Genomic DNA, 18,253 nt, shown 5'->3' on the forward strand with positions numbered 1-18,253 from the left:
CACAATGCCTGCCTTGCTGATCTTTGAGGGGCCCTATTCTCTCCCTAGTTACCCTTTTGTCCTTAATGTATTTGCAAAAACCCTTCGGATTCTCCTTAACTCTATTTGCTAAAGCTGTCTCATGCCCCCTTTTTGCCCTCCTGATTTCCCTCTTTAGTATCTTCCTACTGCCTTTATACACTTCTAGGGACTCACTCGATCTCTCCTGTCTATACCTGACATATGCTTCCTTCTTTTTCTTAACTAAACCCTCAATTTCTTTAGTCATCCAGCATTCTCTATACCTACCAGCCTTTCCTTTCACCCTAACAGGAACATACAGTCTCTGGACTCTCGTTATCTCATTTTTGAAGGCTTCCCATTTTCCAACCATCCTTTTACCTGTGAACATCTGTCCAATCAGCTTTTGAAAGTTCTTGCCTAGTACAGTCAAAATTGGCCTTTCTCCAATTTAAAACTTCAACTTTTAGGTCCGGTGTATCCTTTTCCATCACTATTTTAAAATTGATAGAATTACGGTTGCTGGCGCCAAAGTGCTCCTCCACTGACACCTCAGTCACCTGCCCTGCCTTATTTCCCAACAGTAGGTCATGTTTTGCACCTTCTCTTGGAGGTACATCCACATACAGGATCAGAAAATTTTCTTGTCCATGCTTAACAAATTCCTCTCCATCTAAACCTTTAATACTATGGCAATCCCAGTCTATGTTTGGAAAGTTAAAATCCACCACCATAACCACTCTATTATTCTTACAGATAACTGAAACCTCCTTCCAAATTTGTTTCTCAATTTCCCACTGACTATTACAGGGTCTACAATACAATCTCATTAAGGTGATCCTCCCTTTCTTATTCCTCGGTTCCACCCAAATAACTTACCTGGATGTACTTTCGTGAATATCCTTCCTAATTGCAGCAATAATGCTATCCCTTACCAAAAACGCCATTCCCCCTCCTCTTTTGCCTCCCTTTCAGTCCTTCTTGGAGTATTTGTATTCTGGAACATTAAGCTGTCAGTCCTGCCCATCCCTGAGCCACATTTCTGTAAGTGCCATGATATCCCTGTCCCACGTTCTTAACCATCCCTGAGTTCACCTGCCTTCCCTGTTAGGCCTCTTGCATTGAAGTCAATACAGTTTAATTTATCAGTTCTACCTTGTTCCCTGCTTTGTTCTTGCCTGCCCTAACTGACTTGCTGTCTTTCTACACTGTGCCAGTCACAGATTGATCTCTTTCCTCACTATTTCCCTTACTAGTTTAAATCCGCCCGAGCGGCTCGAGCAAATCTCTCTGTGGTATATTAGTCCCCTTCCTATTCAGGTGCAATCCATCCTTCCTGTACAGGTCACTTCTACCCTAGAAGAAATTTCAATGATCCAAAAATGTGAATCCTTCAGCCCTGCACCATCTTCTCAGCCATGCATTAATCTACTCTATCCTCCTATTCTTACCCTCACTAGCTCATAGCACTGGGAGTAATCCAGTTAGTACTAACCTCGAGGACCTCCTTTTTAAATTTCTGCCTAATGTTCTATATTCTCCCTTCAGAATCTAGAACATAGAACATAGAACAATACAACGCAGAACAGACCCTTTGGTCCTTGATGTTGCACCGATCTGTGAGCTATTCTCAGCTCGTCCCCCAACAATATCCCAAAATCATCCATGTACTTATCCAATGGGTTGATTACATTGGCAGGTAGGGCATTCCACGCCTGTACCACTCTCTCTGTAAAGAACCTACCTCTGACATCTGTCTTAAATCTATCACCCCTCAATTTGTAGTTATGCCTCCTCGTACACGCTGATGTCATCATCCAAGGAAAAAGACTTTCACTGTCTACCCTATCTAATCCTCTGATCATCTTGTATGTCTCTATCAAATCCCCTCTTAGCCTTCTGCTTTCCAATGAGAACAGACCCAAGTCTCTCAGCCTTTCCTCATAAGACTTTCCTTCCAGAACAGGCAATATCCTGGTAAATCTCCTCTGCACCTTTTCCAATGCTTCCACATCCTTCCCAAAATATGGGGACCAGAACCATACACAATATTCCAAGTTTGGCCACACCAGCATTTTGTACAGTTGCAGCATGATATTGTAGCTTCAGAACTCAATCCCTCTATGAATGAAACCTAACACACTGTATGCCTTCTTAACAGCACTATCCACCTGGGTGGCAACTTTCAGGGATCTACATACATGGACTCCAAGATCCCTCTGCACATCCACACTACCAAGAATCTTTCCATTGACACAGTACTCTGCCTTCCTGTTATTCTTCCCAATGTGCATCACCTCACATTTAGCTGCATTGAACTCCATTTGCCACCTTTCAGCCCAACTCTGCAGTTTATCTAAGTCCCTCTGCAACACGTAACATTCTTCCACACTGTCCACTACTCAACCGACTTTAGTGTCATCTGCAAATTTACTAATCCATCCACTTATGTCAGCTTCTAAATCATTTATAAAAATGGTCAGTATTTACTGTGGAAAAGGATATGGAAGATATAGACGTTGGGGAAATAGATGGTGACATCTTACAAAATGTCCAGATTACAGAGGAGGAAGTGCTGGATGTCTTGAAATGGTTAAAGGTGGATAAATCCCCAGGATCGGATCAGATGTACCCGAGAACTCTGTGGGAAGCTAGAGAAGTGATTGCTGGGCCTCTTGCTGAGATATTTTTTAGAGTTTTTTTAGATTAGATTACTTACAGTGTGGAAACAGGCCCTTCGGCCCAACAAGTCCACACCGCCCCGCCGAAGCGTAACCCACCCATACCCCTACCCCTACCCCTGCATCCACATCTACATCTACATCTACCCCTTACCTAACACTACGGGCATTTTAGCATGGCAAATTCACCTGACCTGCACATCTTTGGACTGTGGGAGGAAACCGGAGCACCCGGAGGAAACCCACGCAGACACGGGGAGAACGTGCAAACTCCACACAGTCAGTCGCCTGAGGCGGGAATTGAACCCGGGTCTCTGGCGCTGTGAGGCAGCAGTGCTAACCACTGTGCCACCGTGCCGCCCACTATTTGTGTCATCGATAGTCACAAGTGAGGTGCCGGAAGATTGGAGGTTGGCAAACGTGGTGCCACTGTTTAAGAAGGACGGTAAAGACAAGCCAGGGAACTATAGACCAGTGAGCCTGACCTTGGTGCTGAGGGACAGGATGTACATGTATTTGGAAAGGCAAGGACTGATTAGGGATAGGCAACATGATTTTGTGTGTGGGAAATCACATCTCACAAACTTGATTGAATTTTTTGAACAAGTAACAAAGAAGATTGATGAGGGCAGAGCAGTAGATGTGATCTATATGGACTTCAGTAAGGTGTTCAACAAGTTCCCCATGGGAGACTGATTAGCAAGGTTAGATCTCACGGAATACAGGGAGAACTAGCCATTTGGATACAGAACTGGCTCAAAGGTAGAAGACAGAGGGTGGTGGTGGTTTTTCAGACTGGAGGCCTGTGACCAGTGGAATGCCACAAGGATCGGTGCTGGGTACTCTACTTTTTGTCATTTACGTAAATGATTTGGATGTAAGCATAAGAGGTACAGTTAGTAAGTTTGCAGATGACACCAAAATTGGAGGTGTCGTGGACAGCGAAGAGGGTTACCTCAGATTACAACAGGATCTGGACCAGATGGGCCAATGGGCTGAGAAGTGGCAGATGGAGCTTAATTCAGATAAATACAAGGTGCTGCATTTTGGGAAAGCAAATCTTAGCAGGACTTATACACTTAATGGTAAGGTTCTAGGGAGTGTTGCTGAACAAAGAGACCTTGGAGTGCAGGTTCATAGCTCCTTGAAAGTGGAGTCGCAGGTAGATAGGATAGTGAAGAAGGCATTTGGTATGCTTTCCTTTATTGGTCAGAGTATTGAGTACAGGAGTGGGAGGTCATGTTGTGGTTGTACAAGACATTGGTTAGGTCACTGTTGGAATATTGTGTGCAATTCTGTTCTCCTTCCTATTGGAAAGATGTTGTGAAACTTGAAAGGGTTCAGAAAAAAATTTCCAAGGATATTGCCAGGGTTGGAGGATTTGAGCTATAGGGAGAGGCTGAACAGGCTAGGGCTGTTTTCCCTGGAGCGTCGGAGGCTGAGGGGTGACCTTATAGAGGCTTACAAAATTGAGGGGCATGGATAGGATAAATAGACAGTCTTTTTTGTGGGTCGGGGAGTCCAGAACTAGAGGGCATAGGTTTAGGGTGAGAGGGGAACGATATAAGAGACTTAAGGGGCAAATTTTTCACGCAGAGGATGGTACGTGCATGGAATGAGCTGCCAGAGGATGTGGTGGAAGCTGGTACAATTGCAACATTTAAGAGGCATTTGGATGGGTATATGAATAGGAAGGGTTTAGAAGGATATGGGCTGGGTGCTGGCAGGTGGGACTAGATTGGGTTGGGATATCTGGTCGGCATGGACGGGTTGGACCAAAGGGTCTATTTCCATGCTGAACAAGCTATATGACTCTATGACAAACAGCAGTGGTCCCAAAACAGATCCTTGTGGCATACCACTAGTCACCGGACTCCAGGCTGAATATTTTCCATCAACCATCACTCACTGCCTTCTTTCAGAAAGCCAGTTTCTAATCCAAACTGCTAAATCACCCTCAACTCTATGCCTCTGCATTTTCTCCAACATCCTACCATGTGGAACCTTATCAAAGGCTTTACTGAAGTCCATGTCCACCATGTCAACTGCCCTACTCTCATCTACATGCTTGATCACCTTCTCAAAAAACCCAATGAGGTTTGTGAAACACGACCTACCTTTGCCAAAACCATGTTGACTATCTGGAATCTAATTGTTGCTTGTTAGATGATTATAAATCTTATCTCTTGTAATCCTTTCCAAAACCTTTCCTACAACAGAAGTAAGGCTCAATGGTCTATAATTACCTGGATCATCTCTGCTGCCCTTCTTGAACAAGGGCACAACATTTGCAATCCTCGAGTCCTCTGGTACCAAACCTTTAGACAATGATGACTCAAATATCAAAGCCAAAGGCTCTGCTATCTCCTCCCTAGCTTCCCAGAGAATCCTTGAATAAATCCAATCCAGCCCAGGGGACTTGTCTACTTTCACTCCTTCTAGAATTGATAACACCTGTTCGAAACTAACCTTGATCCTTTCTAGTCTAATATCTCGTATCTCATTCTTTTCCTCTACAATATTCTCCTTTTCCTGAGTGAAAACTGATGAGAAATGTTCATTTAGCACCTCTCTGGTCTCCACAAGGTCCACACTCAACTTCCCACTTTTGTCTTTGACTGGTCCTATTCCTACCCTAATCATTCTTTTATTGCTCACATACCTATAGAAAGCTTTAGGGTTCTCCTTTATTTTATTTGCTAAAGACTGCTCATGTCCTCTCTTTCCTCTTCTTAACTCTCTTTAATTCCTTCCTAGCTGATCTGTAACTCTCCATCGCCTCATCTGAACCATCTTGCCTCATCAACACGTAAGCCTCCTTCTTCTTCGTAACATGAGATGCAATTTCTGTTGTAAACCACGGTTCCCTTACCTTATCACTTCCTCCCTGCTTGACAGGGACATACCTATCAAGGACACGCAATATCTGTTCCTTAAACCAGCTTCACATTTCCATTGTCTGCATCCCCTGCATTTTGCTACCCCATTGTATGCATCCTAATTCTTGCCTAAGCGCATTATAATTGCCCTTGCCCCATTGATAACTCCTGACCTGTGGCATATACCTATCCCTTTCCATCACTTAACTAAACGTAACTGAATTATGGTCACTCTCTCCAAAGTGCTCACCTGCAATTAAATCAAATATCTGGCTTGGTTCATTAGCAAGCACCAGAACCAGTGTGACCTGCCCTCTTGTCGACATACTGTGTCAGAAACCCTCCTGTACACGTTGGTCAAAAACTGATCCATCCAACGTATGAGGGCTATAGCATTTCCAGTCAATATTGGGGAAGTTAAAGTCCCCCATAATGACCATCCTGTTCCTTTCACTCCTACCCAGAATAATTTTGCTAATCCTCTCTTCCACCTCCCTGAAACTCTGCTGAGGCCTATAAATAATGCCAAGCAGTGTGATCTCTCCTCTCTTGTTTCTAACCTCAGTCCACACCTCAGTAGATGAGTCCTCATCAAAAGTTCTCTCAGCCACAGGTTTACTATCCTTTACTAACAAGGCCACACCTCCTCCTCTTGTACCGCTTTGCCTGTTCTTAATGAAAGATCTAAACCCTGGAACCTGCAACATCTATTCCTCACCCTGCTCTATCCATGTCTCTGAAATGGCCACAACATCGAAATCCCAGGTAACTATCCATGCTGCAAGCTCACCTACCTTATTTCAGATACTTCTGGCATTGAAGTAGACACACTTCAAACCAGTCTGCCAGCACGTTCCTGTGACCCTGACATTCTGTTCCTGTCCTTCCTACTCTCATCCTCCTGTGTACTGCAACTACACCTTTGGTTCCCATTCCCCCTGTTGAGCTATTTTAAACCCCCCACCCCCAAATAGCACCAGCAAATTTCCCCATCAACAGTATCCAAAACGGTATACATGTTTTTCAGGGGAATGACTGTCGGGGATCCCTCCACTGACTGTTTTTTTCCACTTCAAACAGTCACCCAGCTTTCTTTGTGCCCAGGAGTAACTACTTCCCTGTAACTCTTATCTATCACAGCCTCTGCCTCCCAAATGATCTGAAGTTCATCTAGCTCCCACTCCAGTTCCCGAACACGGTCTTGGAGGAGTGAGAGTTGGGTGCACTTCCTGCAGATGTACTTGGATGGGACACTAATGGTGTCCCTCACCTCAAACACCATGCAGGAGGAACATTGCTCTCCCTGCACTGCCATCCCTGCTCATCCCCTAGTCACAAAGTAAAAAAGAAGAGAAGCTTACCTGATATGTCCCTGGTTTTAAGGTTAGAGGAGGTGGTTGGGTGGGAGGCCCTACAAATGTACGGTCTCGGGTTGAGAAAACACTGACTTTTATAGCTGGACAGAAATAAAAATAAGAAGTCCCTCCTCTCCCAGAAACCTCTATTCTCTGACTTCAAATTTAAAAGCACAAATCAGTGACTCACTGCTCCCAGTAGGCCCCTGGTGCAAGCTCCCGCCCTTCGAGTTGCTGCTGCCACTGAAAAACAGAAATGGAGGACTCGAGCCCTCTTGGTAAGTTTTTAAAGGTTCGAATCAGTGACTCACCACTCCCGGCAGGCCGTGGTGCAAGCTTCCGCCCTTCAAGTTGCTGCCCTTTTCCCTTCCTATGTCATTAGTTCCAATGTGTACAATGAACTTCTGCTGGTTCCTCTCCCCGTTGAGAACATTCTGCATTCTCTCTGAGGCATCCTTGATGCCAGGACCAGGGAGACAACACACAATTTTGATTTTTCGCTGCTGGCCACAGAAACATCTGTCTATGCCTCTGACTAGCAAGACCCTTGTTTTTTGACCATATTCTGACGACAGAGTAAAACCAAAGTTAAAAAAATCCAAAAAAGCAATCAATATTTTGAAACACAGGAGAGGAAAGCAGGAAAGAAATAAAAATATTTATCAAACATACTCCTGACCCTTGAAGAGCACTTCCAGGCATGAGCTTTTGTTACAGTTGTTAAATAATCAAAATTATGGGCACTTGGAGTTATGTAAACACCAAGTCTGTTTAAAAGATTAAAATAAAGTTCGTTGCGGAAAGTGCTTGTGAGAGTAAACTCCGATGAAAAAAATAAAACCATAAGACAAGAGTAGAACTAAGCCATTCAGCCCATTAATTCTGCTCCATCATTTAATGAGATCATGGCAGATCTGATCATCCTCAACTCCACATCCTTATCTTTTTGCCATAAACCTTGATTGCCTTACTGATTAAAAATATGTCCATCTCAGCCTTGAATATACTTAATAAGCCAACCTCGACAGCTCTCTGCAGTGCAGAATTCCTCCAATTCACAATCTTTTGAGAGAAGAAATTCCTCCTCATCTGTATCTTAAATGAGATTACGTGCTCTAGTCGAAGACTCTTCCATAAGGGAAATCAATATTTCCACATCAATCTTCTGAAACCTCCTAGGATTCCTTTCTGTTTCAATAAGATCACCTCTCAGCTTAACCTATCTGTTTCACTCTGCAGACTCTTTCTGTCATTCTCAACATTCGTCTTCCCAGCTATTTTTATTTCATTGCACACATGGTGACAGTGCAATCAAATTCATTATTAAGTCATTAATATTTGACGTAGATTGTTGTTCCCTAGCATGTATCTGTGTGGCATTCTACTATTTACAGGTTGCTATCCTGAAAATGCCCCAAATACCCCAATTCTTTGCCTTTGATTAGTTAACCAATTCTCTATTCACGCGAATAAATTTATGAACTTGTATCTTATTAAGTAATGTATTGTGTGGACTTTATAAAATGCCTTCTGAATATCCAAATGTACTGCAGGCACAGCTTAGACCATCAGACCATAAAACCACAAGACATAGGAGTGGAAGTAAGGCTATTTGGCCCATCGAGTCCACTCTGCCATTTAATCATGCCTGATGGGTGTTTCAATTCCACTTACCCACACTCTCCCCATAGCCCTTAATTCCTTACGAGATCAAGAATTTATCAATCTCTTCCTTGAAGACACCCAACATCCTGGCCTCTACTGCGCTTCCACTTTATCTATCAAGCTTGCTACTCCCTCATTTGAATAAATTTATCAGACTTGATTTTATCTTTGTGGAGCACTACTGACTCTGCTTTGTTATAATGTGCATTTCTAAATGTTCTGCTATTGCATACTTTCTAGTTGACTGTAACATTTTTCCAATAAGACTTTAAGCTATCTGGGTGACAGTTACCCTTTTTTGTCTGTTCCCATTTTTTAACAATGATGTTACATTGGCAGTTTTCCAATTCTTTGGGGCGTTTCCAGAATCTAAGGATTCTGGAAGATTACTCTCAGTATGTCCACTATATCTATAGTTACTTCCTTTAATATCCAAAGATGCACCCCATCAGGTCCAGGGGACCTATTGCCTTTAGCCTCATTAGTTTTCATAGCACTTTTTCTCTAGTGATGATTATTGCGTTCATTTCCTCTCCTCCTTTTGTTTCTTGATTACTTAGTAAATTTTGGAAGGTTGTTCATGTCTTCTACTATGAATATTGATGCAAATTGTTTATTAAACTGTTTTGTCATTTTATTGGTTTCTCTATTATTACTTTCCCGATCTCATTCTCTAAGAGGCTTTGGCCTCTCTCTTCATTATATATGTGAAGAAGCTTTTGCTGTCCATTGTTGATTTTTTTTTTCCTCTATTATATTTTTGATTGTCTTTTGTTAGTTTTAAAAACGTCTTTTCCAATCTTATGGCTTACCACTGATCTTTGCCATATTGTATTTTTTTTCTTTTGTGTGACACCATCCTTAACTTTCTTGGTTAACTTTGGTTGGCTTATCCCTTCATGGAATCATTCTTCCTCACTCCTGTACACTTTGTCGTGAGCCATGTACCCTGTTCTTAAACATCTGCCACTTTTTTCTCAATTGTTTTGTTGCTAAATTCCTTTCTCAGTCTACCCCAGCCAGCAGTAATTCCTTTGTAATTACCCTTGTTTATGACCCAAGTATCTCCCTTTCAAACAGAATATGAAATTCTTCCATGTTTTGGTCACTGTATCCTAGGGGATTTTCTGCTCTGACAAAATTTATTAAACCGGCCTTGGGGTCGACTTTTAAGATAAGGGAAGTTTCCAAACCACGTGCAAATCTTAAAAATTGAAAAAGTTGTTAATTATAATGTCAGGCCAATGTAATCCATTGCAGTGTATGTGAGTTTTTCCTAGGAGAGACAGTGTACCTCCTAACCCATTTTCCTGTGCCTCAACACAAATGAAACTAAATGTAGAGATTTCTAATTGATTGACATTACTGCCAATATCCAGATCATCTGAAATTGAACCTTTGAATGCTGACAGGCAGTGAAGTCTCAGCTCTATAAACTGGTAAGATTCCTAATTGAAACCAGCAGGATTGTCACTGGAGCTGGAAGCTGTTGCACTGCTGTTTCTGGATTGGGTTCAGAAGCAAAAGGTTTCTTCACATACTGTTCCTTCATTTCTGAACTTTATTTTCTGTCAAAAGGTGTTTGTATATTGAGTGATGTGAGACCTATGCGAATAACTTGAATTTGTAATTCAGGTGGATTAAAATAATGACCTGCAGAACATATCTAAATGTAAATTGACACAAGATAGGAGGAAATTAGGACCCATTGTAGCTTTGATGAGCCAAAGCACATATAGTTTCACACGATACAGTCCTGACCATTGGAACTATGCCTGCAGTTGTATTTGATTGGTATCTGCTATTTTTTGCAGATGCAGTGGGCGGGTGGGGGCAGGGAGTGGTGGTGAGGGCACAAAATTTGCATAGAACATAGGTACAAGTGAATGAGCCTCCAGCATATCCTCCGTAATATAGAAAAAGGAATGCCACTGTATGTCATTGAGGGCATTTCTTTTGCTTTCCCAACCTCATTTCCTTAAAGGACTGAATAAGAAGAATGTCCCTGAAAAGGTCAATTTACTTTGGGGTCCAGCAAGCTCCACTGCCTTGCTTCACATTGGTGGGGCCCACCTTTGCCCGTTTGAAGACCAGCACTCCTCGGCTCACTCAGCCTGCCAGCCATCAGAAGTAGGCTGGGTCCTGACTAAACCAGTGAAATAGACATTCTGTATATCTGGCAACATTAGAGTGGTGGAGTGAGTGGGAGCAGCCCTGAGGAAATTCCAGACCTAGGTGTCTGCAATTTTCCAAGGAATTCCATCAGTTTCCTGTCAGAGTTAGAGCAGGAGACTGGCACAAACCCCACAGAATATCAGCAGCAAAGTTTATTGCCTCATTTAAGGACATGCAGTGACCAAGGTGCCTTGATTTAGTCACTGCAAAGGAATTCATGTTAATGTGCTCTGAATTAATATAATCTGAACTGGTTAGTTCCTCACCAGTATTTAGCTCTGTAAACACCAGCTATAGTTGTTCCCATTGGAGTAAAAGAAAACATTAAACTGACAGTGAAAAATTACAAAATATTTAGAATTACTGCCTCAAACAACTTCATTTGTGAAGGATTCAATATGGTTTATGTTTTCTTTCTGTAGTAACCTTTGATAGTGAAACATTTATGTTCTTTTCAATTAACTAGAATTGCAAACACAATTCCTTATCTGGTATATTGCATGAGTTATTGATCCTGCATTAATCCACTACATAATGGTAGAAAACCTTTGATTTTCAGAATGGAAATGAAGTGGGGTGACCCTAGACTTTTCACAAGTTACACAACGATAGTGGCATTGTGTGAGCATTACATTCAAACATTATTGAAGACAGCAAAGGTATACATACACCTGTAAAATTGCTTTCAGAATTAATCTGATGTTGAGACAAAGCATCCCAAATTTGTGAGGTGCCTAAATAATTGAGGATAAGGATATTTGTGGAGTGCCCTCCATTAGTGAGATTTTTTTTCAAAGATTGAAGTTTGGAAGGTGCTGTCGAAGGATCTTTGATCAACTTTGCAATGCATCTTGTAGATAGTACCCCATGCTATTACTGAGCATCATTGGTGGAATGAATGGATGTTTGTGGGTGTGCTACCAATCAAGCGGGCTGCTTTGTCTTGGATGGTATCAAGCTTCTTGTTTTCAGAACTGGACTCATCAGGCCAATGGAGTTTATTCCACCATGCTCATCACTGTGCTTTGTTGATGTGGATATGGCATTGTCTGAAAATTAGACCATTCAGGAAATATGAGGATATATTGCACAAAGGATGGTAGAGGTTTGGAATTCTCTTCCACAAATGGCAGTTGATGCTAGATCAGTTGTTAGTTTTAAATCTGAAATTGGTCATTTCTTTTGGTTAAGGAAAGGTATTAAGCATATTGGCCAAAGGTAGGTATCAACATTTAGGCCACAGATCAGCCATGAATGCATAAATGGTGGAACAGGCCTAAGCGACTAAATGGCCTAACCTTGTTTCTATGTTCCTATGGGGAATAGGTTTTGGCAATCAGGCGATGAGTTACTCATTGTAGGATTCCAAGCCTCTGACCACAGTATTGATATGTCTAGTGTAGATTAGATTAGATTATTTACAGTGTGGAAACAGGCCCTTCGGCCCAACAAGTCCACACCGACCTGCCGAAGTTTCTGGTCAATGGATATTGATATTGAGGAGGGGGCTGGGGGCTTGGTGGTAGTTTCAGTGATGGTAACACCATTGAATGTCAAAGGACAATAGTTAGATTCTCTCTTGTTTGAGATGATTATTGTCTGGCACTTGGATGGCACACAAGTTACTTGTTACTTTTCAATCCAAGCCTAACTATTGTGCACATCTTCTTGCACTTGAACATGGACTGCTTCTGTATTTGAGGTGTTTTGGATAATGCTGGAGACCGTGCAATCATCAACAAAATCCTTTCTGACCTTATGATAGAAGGAAGATTTTTGATGAAGTAGCTGAAGATGGTTTGAATTGGACATTACTCTGAGGAATACCTGCAGATGATTGACCTCTTTTGTGCTAGGTATGGCTCAAATCAACAGAGAGTTTTATCCAGGATGATATCAAGCTTCTTGAGTATTTTTGGAGTTGCACACATTCAGGAATCAGAGAGTTTTCCGTCAAACTCTTGACTTGTGGATGGTGGACAGGAACTGGGGACACAGTATTTGAGATACTTTCTGCAGAAATTATAATCTGTAACTCATTTTTGTAGCTACAGCATTTATATGATTGATTCATTTCAATTTCTGGTTAATAGCAAACACCAGCAATAGTGGAGGTTTCTGTGACGATAATGTTGTTGAATGGCAAGGGGTGATGGTTAGATAATCACTCTTGTTAGTGATGGTCATCATGTGGGACTTGTATGGTGTGAATAATAATTACCAATTATCAACATACATACACAGACTGCTTCGGTATCTGAGGAATCATAAATGGTGCTGACTAGAATCCCTACAGTGTGGAAACAGGATCCTCAGCCCTACAAGTCCATAGCGCCTCTCTGAAGAGCATCCTACTCAGACTCATCCCCCTACTCTATCCCTGTAACCCTGCAATGGCTAATCTACCTAATCTAGACATTTTTGGAGACTATGGGCAACTTAGCATCATTAACCCACCTTACCTGCACATCTTTGAATGGTGAGAGGAAACTTGAGCACCTGGAGGAAACCCATTCTGACATAGGGGGAATGTGCAAACTCCACACAGATAGTCACCTAGGCCTGGAACTGAACCCGGGTCCCTGGCGCTGTGAGGCAGCAGTGTTAACTAGTGAGCTACCATGCTACCCTATAGTCATACCGATGAAACAGACCCTTCAGTCCAATTCATCCATGCCGATCAGGTTTCCCAAATTAAACTTGTCCCACTTGCCTGTATTTGGCCCATATCCCTCTAGATCTTTCCTTATCATGTACCTCTCCAAATGTCTTTTACATGTTGTAACTGTACCTACATCTACCAGTTCCTCCGGCAGTTAATTCTATATATTCACCACTCTCACTGTAAAAAAAGTGCCTCTTGGGTCCCTTTTAAATTTTTCTCATCTCACCTTAAAATGTCCTCTAGTTTTGAACTTCCCAACCCTTAGGAAAAGACCTTTGCTATTCACCTTATTTATGTCCCTCATGATTTTATAAACCTCGAAGGTCACTCCTCAATCTCTTATATTGTGCAGTCATTGGTGAACATCCCCGCTTCTGACTTTATGATGGAAGGAAGGTCATTGATGAAGCAGCTGATGATGGTTGAATCAGAGACATTACATGGAGAAACTCCTGCAGACATGTCCTTGATGGAGATGTTTGACCTCCAACAACTACAAATATCTTCCTTTTTTTTGTTAATGTATGATTCCAATTGGTGACATTTCTTCATTGAATTCCCACTGACTCCAGTTTTGTGAGGACCCCTTGGTGTCACCCCATTTGAAGGCTGCCTTAATAAAAAGGGCAGTCATGTCACCTTACCTCTGGAGTCGATATTTTCACCAAGCCTGTATTGAGCTCAGGACCTGAGTGCCCCTGGTAGAAACAAATCTGAGCATCAATGTGCACGACAGCATTGCTAATGATCTCTTCTATTACTTTTTAAAACTCATTCAGGGTGGGTGCATCACTGGATCATCTGGCATTTTGTGTCCTTCCTAATTGTCCTACAACTGAATACTTCGCTAGAACATTTCAGAGTTGAGAATCAGTCATATTGCTGTAGGTCTGGAGTCACATATAAGACAGACCAGGTAACAAGAACAGACTTCCATCCCTAAAGGACATTAATGAGTCAGATGTGGTTTTACAATAATCAACAGTAGTTACATGGTCACGTTTAATTCCATACGTCATGGAATTAAACTTTCACCCCTGCCCATAGAACATTAGCCAGGTCTTTAGCTTACTAATATTGCCATTATTGCTATATTGCTATTACTAATATTGCTATTATGCCACCATCTCCTCCCTACTTTTCTGATGATTGAGTATGGACTGATAGTTTAATGATTGGCTGAGGTGGTTCTGTTTTTTTTGTGTAGAGGGCACACCCAGGCAATGTTTCATATTGTCAAGTATGTCAGTGTTATAGTTTTACTAGAACAACATGACTAGAGGCATTGCAAGTTCTAGAGCACAAGACTTCAGTACAATTGTTCAAACGTTGTCAGGATCCATAAACTTTGCATTATGCAATGTCTTCAGTTATCTCTTGATATCACGTGGAGTGATGTCAATGGAATGATTGAATTCGTTGAAGACTGACATCTGTGATCTTGTAGACTCAGAAGAATCACCCACTTGACACTTGTGGCTGAAGATGGATTCAAATACCTCAGCCTTATGTGCTGGTCTCCCCCTTTTCATATTTGTGGATAAGTCTTATTAGTTGTTTAATTGTCTACCTCATTCATGACAGGATGTAGTAGGATGATAGAAGTTAGGTCAAATCCATTGGTTGCGAGTTTGATCGAGGGAAATCGGGTGAGTTTAGAATTGGGTCACAAGTACGATTGGAAAGGCACTATTGATGTGATTTGAGTAGAAGATATTATTATTATTATATTCAGGGAAAAGTTGCCCTTTTGTTATTGAGAGGCATGGATAGGGAGAATAGTCAATGTCTTTTCCCCAGGGTAAGGGAGTCCAAAACTAGAGGGCATAATTTTAAAGTGAGAGGGGAAAGATTTAAAAAGGACCTAGGAGGCAACTTTTTCACACAGAGGCTGGTGCATATATGGAATGAACTGCCAGAGGAAATGGTGGAGGCTGGTACAATTATATTTAAAAGACATCTAGATGGGTATATGAATAGGAAGGGTTTAGAGGGATATGGGCCAAATGCTGTCATATGGGACTAGATTAATGTAGGATATCTGGTTGTCTTGGACAAGTTGGATTGCAGGGTCTGTTTCTGTGCGATATGACTCTATGATTATAAATGCTCAAGGGAGAGAGGGATAGAAGATGCTGATAGTGTGAGCTGAAATAGAGTGGGTTGCTCATGGGCAATATTAAACTGACAAGAGAGTAATTGTGCACAATGACATGTTTCCGTCTTCTCCAACAGCATGTGTCACTATACAACCTTGGGATAGGTAGACACATGAAAAAACAGATAGTTACTCAGTGATGCAGTGATCCAAGTGACATATCTGCTTAACATCTCTGTGGCATGACCAGAAAACACTTGTGAAAATAAGGTCCAATGCAAGAATGGCAAAATAAGTCATTCTATGGCCTTCCTTGATATAATGCAATATTTCTCACACTAGGGAGGAGCATGTCAAGCCTTTCTTTGTGATGAATGCAACTGTTCCAACTGGCAAGAACCTATTCTGTTCCTTATGTTTCCTACCCACGTCCATGGATGCACCCAGCCACAGCAGGGCTCCATTGTTGTAGTTACTGCCATTCAGCAACAGCACACGGAGATAGTGGAGAAAGGGGTGCAGCAGCAAGCCCTGAACCAGCTACAACCAGTAGGGGAAGCCAAATCTCCACTATATGAAGATGGTGCAGCTCAAGGGGCTTTCAGAATGCGTTGTAGATAGCAGAAGGCCAGAGTCCTTTGTTCACAAAGCACTCTTTGTTGGCTTGACATTGTATGATTTGGATCCTCTCAATAATCATTGAAGTCCTTTTTGTCTGTGAAGACCCACAGAGAACAATGATGAAATGCTCTGCTCCAGTTTCCAAGGAAACCTAAACACATAAACAAAAAGTGGGCCATACCACCAGTGCTTCATCTGGAGGCTCACTGATGTTACCTCGTATGGGGACAAAACGTTTGAAAATGGACCTTCCAGTTCAGTGACCAAACCGACATCCAGAACTTGAGTGAAAGCAAATGACTGCTGACTGAGTTCATTAATGTGCATTAAATCTTTTTACAGAGGAACCTCGATTATCCGAACATCAATGATCTGAATTTTGGATTATCCGAAGATCTCAAGGTGCCGATAGAAACATTACATCAAAAAGGTGCTTCAACACTGTTCACGACTTTTGTTAACAATGATTTAAAATGAACTCGGCTTACTGAAATGCTGCTGAGAACAGTCCTGTACATCGATGGGAGCCCAGGCACTGTTTCCAAATGACTGACCTCCCGCTCTCTCTCTCCTCGCTCATTCCCTGGAGTTATACACAAGGGTGTACCCTAAACCCCCCTTCCCCAGATAATCTCTCCCACATTGTCTTGTACAGGGCAAAGGTGGAACCTGTCAAAAAGTTGTAGTATAACGTTTTTTGTGTGTGTGCGTGTGTGGGTGTGTGCATGCGTTTGTGTGCTATTTTGAGACTCATCCTCCCAAAGGCTGCAGCAATCTTCCTATTGTTGTCCAGTCTGGCTGCCCCAGAGGTGGGGTGGGGGGGTATGTTGTTTGGGGATGAAAGGGACCTCACTGGGCTGGCATGGCTGGGTTGAGGGGTCACGGGGGGCAGGGTTGGATGGGGTTTGGGGGGGCCGGATGGTGGATGGGTTTGGGGGAGCAGATGGGAGGTACCGGGGCATGGGGCTGGCATGGGGGTGAACGGGGGTGCAGGGACCATACGCGGTGTGCTGCTGCCTAGTCTTCTGAACGGGGAGCAGACTTAGCAAGTGCTCGCTGTGTCAATCCCATTGAACTGTTTGGGGCAGTGTTGGTGGTGGGGCCGGGAGAGGGGGTGGGGGGGCTTCAGCAATGCTGCAGGTCCTTGACACACAAGTGTGTGCCTCTGCTCAGAAACAAATCCTGAGACAGAGAGAGGGAGCAAGGCATGGGGACAATCACATTGTGTTGCAAATGTCTCAATTTCCATCAGCTTTATACATTTTTTTTTGAATCGTGCAGTGTAATGACCGATCAATGAGATACAATATGCAAATCCACTGCCTCACAGCGCCAGGCACCCGGGTTCAATTCCTGCCTCAGACAACTGTCTATGTGGAGTTTGCACATTCTCCCCATGTCTGCGTGGGTTTCCTCCGGGTGCTCCGGTTTCCTACCACAGTCCAAAATGTGCAAGTTAGGTGAATTGGCCATGCTAAATTGCTCGTAGTGGTAGGTGATGTTCTAAATGTAGGGTAATGAGTCTGTGTGGGTTGCTCTTCGGAGGGTTGGTGTGGACTTGTTGGGCCTGTTTCCACACTAAGTAATCTAATCTAATGTGCTCAATGTATTATTCACAAGAGGCACTGCAGCAAAGCTTAACTGCAGCAAAAAAAGTCAAGCTTTTCTCTCAGAGTACAGTTAACATCTGAGATAGTCACTTTAAATGGAAAAATCAATAATTCTCCTTTCCTCCAATGCTACCCCTAATATTTAACTTGCTTAACTTAAAACATTTTGGTGTAATATCCTATGCCTTAATATATGCATGTATTATATTAGGTATGTAAATAATTGTCTTTATGTTTAGAAAATGCCTTTTTTATTCCAACTGGATTGAAGCTCTAATGAGGAAAATCAACATTCAACCGTATTTTCTGTAAAGTCTGTGCTGTACTGTTTTTGTATTTGTATTTATTTAATGGTTTATGACTTTTGCTAAGGTTTTTGCTGGATCATTGGAGGCATTTGAATAGATTGAGATGGAAACATCACTGAGCTGGGACTAGGGGTGTTGGCCATAATGGTGGGAGGTTGCCTTTCAGAGGCCCTCTATTCCCAAGCAGGTCCCTCAA

The sequence above is a fragment of the Chiloscyllium punctatum genome, chromosome 2 (genome assembly GCF_047496795.1).
Source record: "Chiloscyllium punctatum isolate Juve2018m chromosome 2, sChiPun1.3, whole genome shotgun sequence".
In the NCBI taxonomy this organism is placed as follows: domain Eukaryota; kingdom Metazoa; phylum Chordata; class Chondrichthyes; order Orectolobiformes; family Hemiscylliidae; genus Chiloscyllium; species Chiloscyllium punctatum.